The 10,712-nt window shown below is 43.3% G+C and overlaps 1 long non-coding RNA gene across 2 annotated transcripts in view; it reads right to left on the reverse strand.

Annotated features, from left to right (window-relative positions):
• The window catches only part of LOC126065876 (uncharacterized), a 63,070-nt gene extending 55,395 nt beyond the window's left edge, over positions 1-7,675 (reverse strand). For both annotated transcript variants that reach the window (XR_007514945.1, XR_007514946.1), the window contains exon 1: positions 7,336-7,675. This is a non-coding gene — a long non-coding RNA (uncharacterized LOC126065876). The remainder of the gene's footprint in view (positions 1-7,335) is intronic.
• Between the last annotated feature and the right edge of the window lie 3,037 nt (positions 7,676-10,712).

Below are 10,712 nucleotides of genomic sequence, written 5' to 3' on the forward strand. Positions count from 1 at the left end.
CAACAGTCCTTTTTAGAGTGGGGAGAGAGAATGCAAAAGGAGGTTGCCAAAGATAAACCCATAACTAATGTTTTTGAGATTGGGGCCTGTACCTGAATAAGAATTATTTTGTGTAAAAATGTGCCCATCTTCTCTATGATGCCATGTCTTTCATCATCTATTTACTAATTCCATGACATGACAGCTTATATCCATATTTCTCAAACTTATATGACCACTCTGCCCCTACAAAATTATAATGAATTGATGAAACATCAAGAGAAGATCAAGATGTATGTGTACATTTATACATTTTGCTTAAATTTTCCTTTTCTGACAAACCTATTGTGAGGCACTCTAGCTTGGGGGTTATGAGTGTGAACTCTGCAATAAGACAGCCTGGGACCATCCTGATTCTATCACTTATGGACTGTATGACTCTGGACAAGAGTGGTTAACCTCCATGCTTCAGTTCTTATCTTCTGCCCTAGCCAAAATTTGGCTGACTTTATTCAAATACAGATTTTTTTTTCTCTCATGTCCCTCATATTTTAAAGTTGGGATAAATGGCAAGTGTTTAATTTCCTTCCCATTGCCACTTCCAGACAATTTTTCCCTCCTTTTGTAACAGTTCTTAGATCTTCAGGCTCAAGCCAAATATCCATACCACTTTCTCCCCTTTCTCCTAATAATCATGTGAGGAACTTCTTATCATGCATACTTATTCATTAAGACTTAGCACTTAGGTCACCATCTTCCACTTCTATTCCAACTCCTGCCCTTGTCCTAGGCAAGTCGACATCCACATGAACTGTACATCTATGCCTGGCCTCTTGGTTTCTTGAATTTCTCATGTCTGATGACTTTCATCACTCACTTCCATGGATATAATCATTACCAGAATCTTCACCACCTCCAAAATCATGAGCTTGATCATTTAGTTTTGTATTAAACACTGCTACCTTTTTACTTCAGTTGCCATAATACTTATACTGCATCAGTATTTTGACTTTCAAACCATGGAACCCCATTGTCTTAGGCTAGGTTCCCTAGAGAACCTAGTGAAATGTATATATATATATAGAGAGAGAGAGGCGTATCTCAAATAATGGCTCATGTGGCTGTAGAGGCCGGCAAGTCCCAAGTCCATGGGTCAGACCTTGGCTGAAGGCTTCTACTGACTCACATGGCTGAAGGGGTTGATGAACCCAAGATCGGCTGGTAAGACAGTAGGCTGCATGCTCACATGTTATGGAGGCTGATGAATCCCAAGATTGGCAGGCAATAAGGCAGGCTGCTGGCTGAAGTCCCAAGAACGGGTGGTCAGATAATGACAAACCAGATGCAGGATCCACAGCAAGCAAGCGAGTTTTGCCAGAATATCTATATATCAATGACTTCTATGAAGACGGAAGACATAGTCATCAAATTTGTGGATGACATCAATTTAGGATGCTTAGCAAATATGCTGGAGGACAGAATCAGGTCCCCAAAAGTTCTGGACAAGCTGAAAGAATGGAGTGAATCCAAAATGATAAAATTTAACCAAGGAAAATGTAACATCCTACACCGAGTTTAAAAAAACAACCCCACTGTTACAGGATAGGAAAATCGCAATGTAGTAGTAGTACATATAAAGGAAAAGAATATCTGGGATTTAGTTGAGATTAAATTCATTGTGATCATTTAAAAGCAAATGTACTCTAAGCTACATTAATTGGACTATAGAAGTATAGCCAGAGTGCTCCTTGGAAGCAAGGATGGCAAGTCTTCATCTCACGTATTTCGGACATGTTATCGGGAGGGACCATTCCATGGAGAAAGACATCATCTTGGTAAGGTAGAAGGTCAGCAAAAAAAGAGGAAGACTCTTGATGAGATGGATTGACACATTGGCTGCAACAATGGGCTCAAACATAGCAACGATTGTGAGGATGGCGCAGGATCAGGCAGTATTTCATTCTGTTCTACGTAGGGTTCCTATGAGTTGGAACCTACTGGATGGCACCTAATAACAACAGCATAAACTTCAAAGTGATGGAAATGAAAATTTTGTTATATTCTGTGTAAATTAAATCACATATGGAGGGATTCTTGTTCCAGACACCATACTTAAGCTAGACCAAGTTCAGAGGAGAGGGACCAGAATGATAACAATCCACAAAAACCTTACATGTAAGTAATTATTTTGGAATTTGGTAATATCTAGCCTGGAGAAGATAAAGTTTAGAGGAATACATAGTCTCTGGCTGCAAATATTTGAAAAGATGACATAGGGAAAAGAAGTAGTCTTTTCTTTTTCCTCTAAGTGTTAGAAATGGGACAAAACTTGAAAGTGACAGAGAGATAGATTTAGGTTAACTTTTTGAGTGCCCCTCTGTGATGGTTAAGGCTGTATGTCAAGTTGGCTGGGCCATGATTCTCAGTGGTTTGGCAGCTGTGATGTAATTTGGGAGTTGTATAACAATGTGATGTGATTACCTCCATCATAAGATTTTATATAATGTGATCACCTCCATGATGGGATCTTCTGTGAGTAGCCAGTCAGTTGAAAGGGAGTTTCCTTGGGAGTGTGGCCTGTATCCAATATAGGTGGACATTTTGACAAGGCTTGTGCGCTTTTGCTTGCACTGGATCCCGCAGCTGGTTCCTATTCATCTGACCTCTAGCTCTTGAGACTTGAACTGGCAGCTTACCTGCCATCTTACCTGCCAATCTTGGGATTTGTTGGTCTCCAGAGCCTGTGAGCCAGAGCCCTGCCGTCTGACTTGCCTGTCTTGGGTTCATCAGCCCCTGCGGCTAAGTGAATCAGGAGAAGCCTCCAGCCTGACTCACAGACTTGGGGCATTCCAGCCTCTACCATGTGAGCCGTTTCCTTAATATAAATCTCTCTCTCTCTGTATATATATGTATATAGATTTATACACTTTACTGGTTTTGCTTCTCTAGAGAACCCAGTCTAATACACTTACCAAAGGCATGATGAAAAAATGAAAGTTCCTAGTCACTTGCAGTGATCAAGTACAGACCAGATGGTGATGTGGGATGTGTGCTTTAGAAGACATTCAAACATCCATCACTCTGGAAATTGATCTGGATGAGCGTTATGGTTGTTTTCGACCCTCAGATTCTATTTTTCTGAAGACTTTCTGGTGATTTTAAGCAGGTCATAATTGGACACAGGACACAGGAAATAATTCAGGACACAGGAAATTAGACTGGTGACCTTTTAAAGAAGGGTCCTTCTGAAGGAACTTTATCTGCTCATGCACCCTGTCTGTACCTGCAAATATTTCTGAGATGGAAGCAACAGAAGCAGAATTCATCCCCTTAACCCCTCCCCTCTTTTTCCTCTCTAAACTGTCAAAACCTACTCTCAAGTCCTTTATCCAAAATGAAGCATAAAAGACTAACAACAACTCTAAGTGTTGTTCCTCCAAAGAATGGAGTTTTTCAGAGGTGACTAATGATTCCTATTTATTAAGCACTTACTATATGTCCACCACCCATCTGTCTCTTTGTTGTACCGTGATGGCTTAGGTCTTGCTATGATGCTGGAAGCTATGCCACTGGTATTTGAAACCTGTCACCCAAGGTGGACAGATTTCAGTAGAGTTTCCAGCCTAAGACAGACTAGGAAAAAAGATCTGGTGATCTGTTTCTGAAAATTAGTCAATGAAAAGCTTTATGGATCATAATAAATATTGTCCCATGTAGTGCTGGAAGATGGCACACAACTGGACAATGTTTCTTTTTGTTATACATAAGGGCACCATGAATCAGGGCCAACTCAATGGCAACTAACAACATGTCAAGCACTGTGCTAGGCATTGTATTATACTTATTCATTTAGTTTTAAGTGGCGTTGTCATTATTATCAACTTCCAGATGGGGAAATCAAGGCTCAGAAGGTCAGTAGTCAGAGTCAATAAATGGTATAGCTGAAAGGTAGAGCTTAAACTTGAATGCAAGATGTCAATCTTAGGGGAAAAAAAATATACACCCTTAACCACTATACAACATTGCTTCTTCAAGGCAAAGGGAGAATTCTAATTATGTGGAAGAATTCTGACAGCAATATTGTCCGTAGCACTTTCAGGAAGAGCTGAACAGACCTAGGTGGAGAGAGACTGGAGAAAAATTGTTCCTTGAGTACAATTGAAGGAACCATTACTTAGTGTCGACACCATTTTTCGGACTACCAACAGCCACGTTCTGCTCACATCAATTGAGTCTTATTTCAATTGGCTCATTTGCTGAAAATAACAAGTACATATGCCAACGTGGATAAAAACAGGAAGGCCACAGAGAGAGAGATGGCTTCGGAAGGGCATTTCACTGTTATCTCAAGGGAAAAAAAAAAAAAAAAAATCACAGTTATTTTTTTGTCGTCGCTGTTATAAAAGTAATACTTCCTCTCTTTAAAACAAAGTAGAAAATACAGGAGAGCACAAAGAAAAAGCCATCATTTGCCACCCAGCTGTGACCACTGTCATCATTTAGGCACGTAATTCTACCTTCAGTGCTGTATGTAAAAATTCACACATATTTTTTACAAAAATGTGAACATTCTGTACACAATGTTTTAAAGCCTCTTTTTTTCTTCCACTGAACATATTGTTGTGAACATTTTTCCACCTCATTAAATTTTTTCTCCCCCTTCATCCTAAATGGCTCCATTGCATTCTTCTGTACGGATGTGCCATAATTGAAAGCTCGTTTTTCATAAATAAATAAATCAATCGCAGGAAGCCGTCTGCCAGGTCAGCCACAAATGCTTTAAGAGATGGTGAAGTGGATGGTAAGGCCAGGAGGGGAGGAAAGGGGAAGCAGAGGGAGCAGGAGTCTCAGTTGGAGTTTTGAGTTTGGGGAGGTAGTGACAGGCATTTAATGCTGGTGCCAGACATTTAAAAGAGAAAAATCGCCCAAGAGGGAGTGAGAGGAAGGCAGGTGATAAACTGGAAAAGGTTGCTGAAGCAGGAGATGAAAAAGGACTTTTGAGACTCTTCTGAAGGGTGAAAACATAATTGGGAATAGGAGCAAGAGTCCTGGCCTGAGAAAAAAATCAGATTTAGGGCCTGGTGGGGATGCTGAAAGGAGTTCTTGAGTGGCACAAATGGTTAAATGCTGGACTACTAACCAAAAGGTTGTTGGTTCAAACTCACTCAGTGGGACCTCAGAAGAAAGGCCTGGCTATCTGCTTGAAAACCCTAAGGAGCACAGCTCTACGCTGCACACATGGAGTCGCCACGAGTAGAGTTGACTTGACAGCAGCTGGTAGTGGTGGCAGGGATGCTGACCAAGAGGGAGACCCTTTAAGGCACAACTCCGAACCTAAAATCTGCCATGTAAAATCCAATGCCCATATTGCCCTCATGGGCAGCCACCAAGGAGACCCTTACTCTTAGAAAACCTGGACTTTGCGTGTGATGTTGATGGGCTAATCATCCAGAAAAGAGCTACAGGGATTGTGGAAAGTTGTGATCCTGAGGTTACAGCTCCCTGGGAGATTCCCCAGGGAGTGTCTGTCAGCTGTGACTGGGGAAGGCCAGTGGAAAGGAGGAGAAAAGCAGGTCTGCCTCTCCAGTCACTTTGAAGTACCTGGAAGCCATTGGCTATCCTCCCCCTTTCCTGAAGCTCCTCCTCCACGGTCACATACCAGTACTGCTGTTTTTCAGGCCTGGGGCTCCAGGTCTATGACTGAAAAGGAACGCTCAGGAGGAGCCACTTCAGAGCTAGCCAACAGACCCCTTCTTGGCCATGCCTTCCAGTTCTCATCAAACCAAAACCAAACCCATTGCCATCAAGTTGATTCCAACCCATTGCGACACTATAGGGCAGAGTAAAACTGCTCCATAGGGTTTTCAAGGAGCAGCTGGTGGATTTGAACTGCTGACCTTTTGGTTAACATCCAAGCTCTTAACCACTGTGCCACCAGGGTTCCAAGTTCTCATCAAAACCAAAAAAATCAAACCCGTTGTCATTGAGTCGATTCCTACTCGTAACAATCCTATCTGAACAGAACAGAACTGCCCCGTAGGATTTAAAAGGAGTGCCTGGTGGATTTGAACTACCAGCCTTTTGGTTAGCAACCGTAGCTCTTAACTACTATACCACAAGGGTTTCCAGTTCTCATCAAGGGGGACCTAATTGCCAAGAGTCTCCGGAATGAACTTGAGGCTTCTCAAGAAGGCTAGAAGCCGCAGCAGCCAGGACATTTAAAATAGGCCATAGGGCTGTTTAAAAGTGCCTTTTGACCTTTGTCTTTACAAAGAAAGCCTGACTGAAGAGGCTTCCCCATTCTGGCCACCCTTTTGAATAGGACTATGAGGAGCATTTTCCCAGGCTGTTTAGACTGGCAGGGATCTTTGGAAGTCCTCTATGCCTCTTTTTATGATGAGAAGGCCTGTCCCTATCTACCAAAGGAGTTTCAGAGTTGTGTGAAGTCATATCAAAAGGTCCCTGGATAATGCATACGATTTGCCCTAGACTGCTCTACACATTGGTGTTTCAAACCCACCCAGCAGTATCTTGAAAGAAAAGGCCAGCCATCTGCTTCTGTTAAGATTACAGCCAAGAAAACCATGTGGAGCACAGTTCTCCTCTGTAACACATGGGGTCGCCAGGAGTTGGACTAGACTTGATTGGCAGCTAACACCAACAAAGTCAAAACATCACATGCTGTGTGACCTTGAGTTTCCTCATTGATAAATGGGACAGTAATGCTAAAACCTATGTCATATAATGGTGAGGATTAAATGACTGAATGCTTCCTTTCAGAAAAAAGAGGTCTATCCAACACCTAGCTTTCCCTGGGAGTGTGGTCTGTGAAAGCCAGCTGGCCACCCAGTCTCAGGCTTCAAGCCTCCGTTTATTTCCCTGGTGAATTTGCCCCTCTGCGGCCTGGACCTCAGCACTGTGCACTCATCCGCCCGCCGTCCTGTCACCTGAACTCAGAGAAATGGATTCACACTGACAAAAGTCACAAGAGGCATACGTAGAAAGAGAGAATGCCAATTTATTCGTCGAAAATGAGAAATCCTGCTACAAGATGGACTGGATATAAATTACACAAGGCTCTCCAGCACATTCTTTCTCTGCAAAGAAGGTATGTGGACAAAAAGAAAAAGAAAAAGAAAAATGAGCAGAAGATGGTTTGAGGATCATGGAATCAGAACCAGAGAAAATGATTTTATGACTCAAATATTTCCTGGCTTTGATAGCCTGATGCTTCTCTTTCCACAGCAGGTACTTGCCCCTCAGATGGACGGACACTCATACCACCCTGACAGGGCAGCTTTTGAAGAGGTCTTTCTCCTAAGAAGGCAAAATACTGTTGATTAGTTTTCTGCTTACCGAATGGCAATCTCGTTCCAATTTTATCTCCCTTAGATTGCTTCCAGCTCTCCTTGACTGGGGTTTTGGGTGTTCCCAAACTCTTCAGCCACATAATTATAGATAATCTCTGCATTTACTTTCACAGTTGTTTAATCACTTCCATTGTGTGTGAGTTTCACTAGGTTTAACTCCCAGAGGGCCAGTGTATTCCCTCATCGTCAAGTTCTTGGGGCTCTGAGCATTTCACTGCCACCCTTTTGTAGACTGCCAACGTTCATGGAAAAGCTGTCAGAACCCTGAAGGGTTATATAAACCCTGGAGTATGTCTTTGCTCTGTGTTGTTGATAACAAAGCCAGATTCTGGCTTCCAGACTGGAGCCTTCCTTCCAGACTAAAAAGGCCTCTCTTCTCTCCCCCGGGTTCCAGGACAGTAAGGTATTTTGGAAAGTGCAGAGAATGTTTACCTGATTATCAATGGCCAATATTGTCTGCTTAGATTTTGTTTGGTCTCACCCAGGCCCCTTGTGTAACCAGTCTCCTGGCATGTGTTAACTGCTGGTTCCTTCCGGTATTATTGCCGTGCGTTTATTTCAGAATGTGAGTCAGTGAATAGACAAATATTTGATACCTACTAATTAACCAAGTACACAGAAAAGGCCACAGACCTGAGGTCATGGTCTTTGAAGAGAAAACCTGTGAATATTTAAAGAAAAAAAAAACCAAACCCCGTGCTGTCAAGTCGATTCCGACTCATAGCGATCCTAAAGGACAGAGTAGAACTGCCCCATAAAGTTTCCAAGGAGCACCTGGCAGATTTGAACTGCCGACCCTTTGGTTAGCAGCCGTAGCACTTAACCACTAGGTCACCAGGGTTTCCTGTGATTATTTGGTTGGCAGAAATTTACTAGTGATGGTATACCATAGAATCTTTTTGGGGAGGGGCTTTGAGGGAGGTTCTTTGGTTGCTAGGGAAATGCTATCTTTCATTACTCATAAAATCCTCGTTAGTACAGTGGTAGGCTTCTAGTTTTCAAAACAGATTGTTGTTGTTAACTGATGTCCAGTCAGTCCCTGACTCAAGGTGACCCCATGCACAATGGGACAAAACACTGCCCAGCCCTATGCTATTCCCACGCTTGGTTGCCAATCAGACGTGGTGATCCGCAGAGTTTTTCACTGGCTGATTTTCCAAAATAGATCCCCAGGCCTTTCTTCCTATTTATTTTGGAAGCTCCCCTGAAACCTTTTCAATATCATAGCAACACGCAAGCCTCCACTGACAGTTGGAGGCAGTGCTTGAGGTGCATTGGCCAAGAAGGATTACAGCCTTGGAAACCCTGTGGGGCAGTTCTACTCTGTGCTATACAGGGTTGCTGTGAGTCAGAATCGATTCAACAGCAGTGGGTTTGGTTTTGGGGGTCTATCCTTCATGGAAGGTGAGAATTCTACCACTGTCCTCTGATAACAGATAACTCACTGGCAAAACCCCAAGGCCTGCTCTCTTCACAGTTGAGGCCAGGTGTTCATTGCAAGCCCCCTCTAACAGATCCTGCCATTGCTACCCACCACTTTTTTACCCCTGCGCCTGCCTTCACCATTAAGGATCTCCCAGCTAGTGGCTCTCTGCAGACTTCCAGATGGGGAGATGGTGTGTTGACTTCCTTTTCAAATCCTCACAGGGGATTTGCACCCCACCCCCCACCTCTCCTCCCTGGCTCCAGTGCTTTCCACCTGTGGATCTCTTGACAGCCCATGTTTCATAACTCAGCATCTTCCCTACAACCCAGGGGCTCCCAGGGTCCAAGTTCTGTCTAGAGGAGTGTCCTTCCATCCAGTGCTGGACCCTCCCCTGCCACTTAGTGCTTTCTCTGGAGACTTAACAAAACAGGCCGTTGCTTTCTGCTGAACAGTGTCCAGCACAGGGCATGTGGAGGGAGTACTCAGTGTTGCTTGTTTCCCTCACGCACATAAAAATCAATGGTGTTTGCTCATCTGGCGGAATGACAACTCATTCCTCTGGACAGGCTGGCTTCACAATTGCTTGTTCAAGGGGAAATCTGATAAGAAACAATACTCTGGTCTTTGGGAGCATTAAAGCGTTGTATTCTATTTTAAACTTCAGGGCCACTGACTGGTTTGTCTTCTCCTTTAGTAGTTTTTGGGTTTCTTTTTTTTTTTTTTTTTGCATTATTGACTTTTAATTCTTTTTCTTTTTTTATTGCTGCTGCAAAAAGAAAAACACCCTCAAAACCAACAAGCCAGATTAGAAAATTCAGTGAGGTCACCAGAGTGTTGGAAAAGACACGGTACGAGCCACCGGACTCGGGCAATGCTCAGATGTCAGGAAAATGAACTGTCACCAACTTCTCAAGGCCCTTCAGAGGAAAGAGAAAAGGAAAGGACAGACCCGAGGGGCTGGTGGCTGTGCCGCTGCTGACTTGTGGGGCAGTCTTGGGCAAGGCAAGTCTTTTCACTGTGGGAGGGAGGTTGCATCCATTCTAAGGGGTGAGCTGCCAGGATGCACAGCTCCAAAAAACCTTGTGGAATAATAATAGTAGCGTTAAACATAATCCTCATGTTATAGTTGTCCATGTTCTTTCAAACGTATTGCCTTATTTAGAATCACAGAAGTATAGATTATTATGCAGGAGAGAATTACAATGAACATCTAGTTCAAACCATTCTTTTTTACAGATGAGGAAATTGAGGCAAATGGCTTGCTGAAAGACTCACTCCTAATTCTCCTAACAGCCTGGTGAAGGTGGCAAGATGAGCGGGTGTATTCAACAGACATTTTCTATGCGTGCTGTGGGCCAGCCACTTTGCTAGGCTCTGAGCATACAATGGTGAACAAGGTAAAAGTGGTCTTGGCCCTCACAAAGCTTAGAGTTTAGTGGACAAGACCAACCAATAGACAGTTCTACCACAGTGTGATGGTTACGATAGAATTATGTTGGATCTCTTGAAAAGGGAACCTAATTCAGACTGGGTCTGACCAGGTAAGGTTTCCCAGCAGAATTGACATGAGTTAGCCAGATGAAGGGTGGGGCTAGAGAATGGGGATGAGGCATGATAAACTAAGCAGAGAAAACTGAAATGGTCAACTGAGCTTTTCTCTCTCTAGGCCTTAGCTTTTGGAGTCCTTAACCCCTCCCCCCAAATATAAAAATAAAAATAAATAAACCGGTTGCCTTGGAGTCAATTCTGACTCATAGCGACCCTGTAGATAGGACAGAGTAGAACTGCCCCATAGGGTTTCCAAGGAGATGCTGGTGGATTTGAACTGCCGACCTTTTTTTTCATAGCCTAGCCCTTAACCACTGCACCAAGTCACTGGGTGGTACAAGTGATTAACATGCATCTGCTTCCGAAAGGTCACAGCCATGAAAGCCCTA

Source organism: Elephas maximus, chromosome 22 (assembly GCF_024166365.1).
Source record: "Elephas maximus indicus isolate mEleMax1 chromosome 22, mEleMax1 primary haplotype, whole genome shotgun sequence".
Lineage (NCBI taxonomy): Eukaryota > Metazoa > Chordata > Mammalia > Proboscidea > Elephantidae > Elephas > Elephas maximus.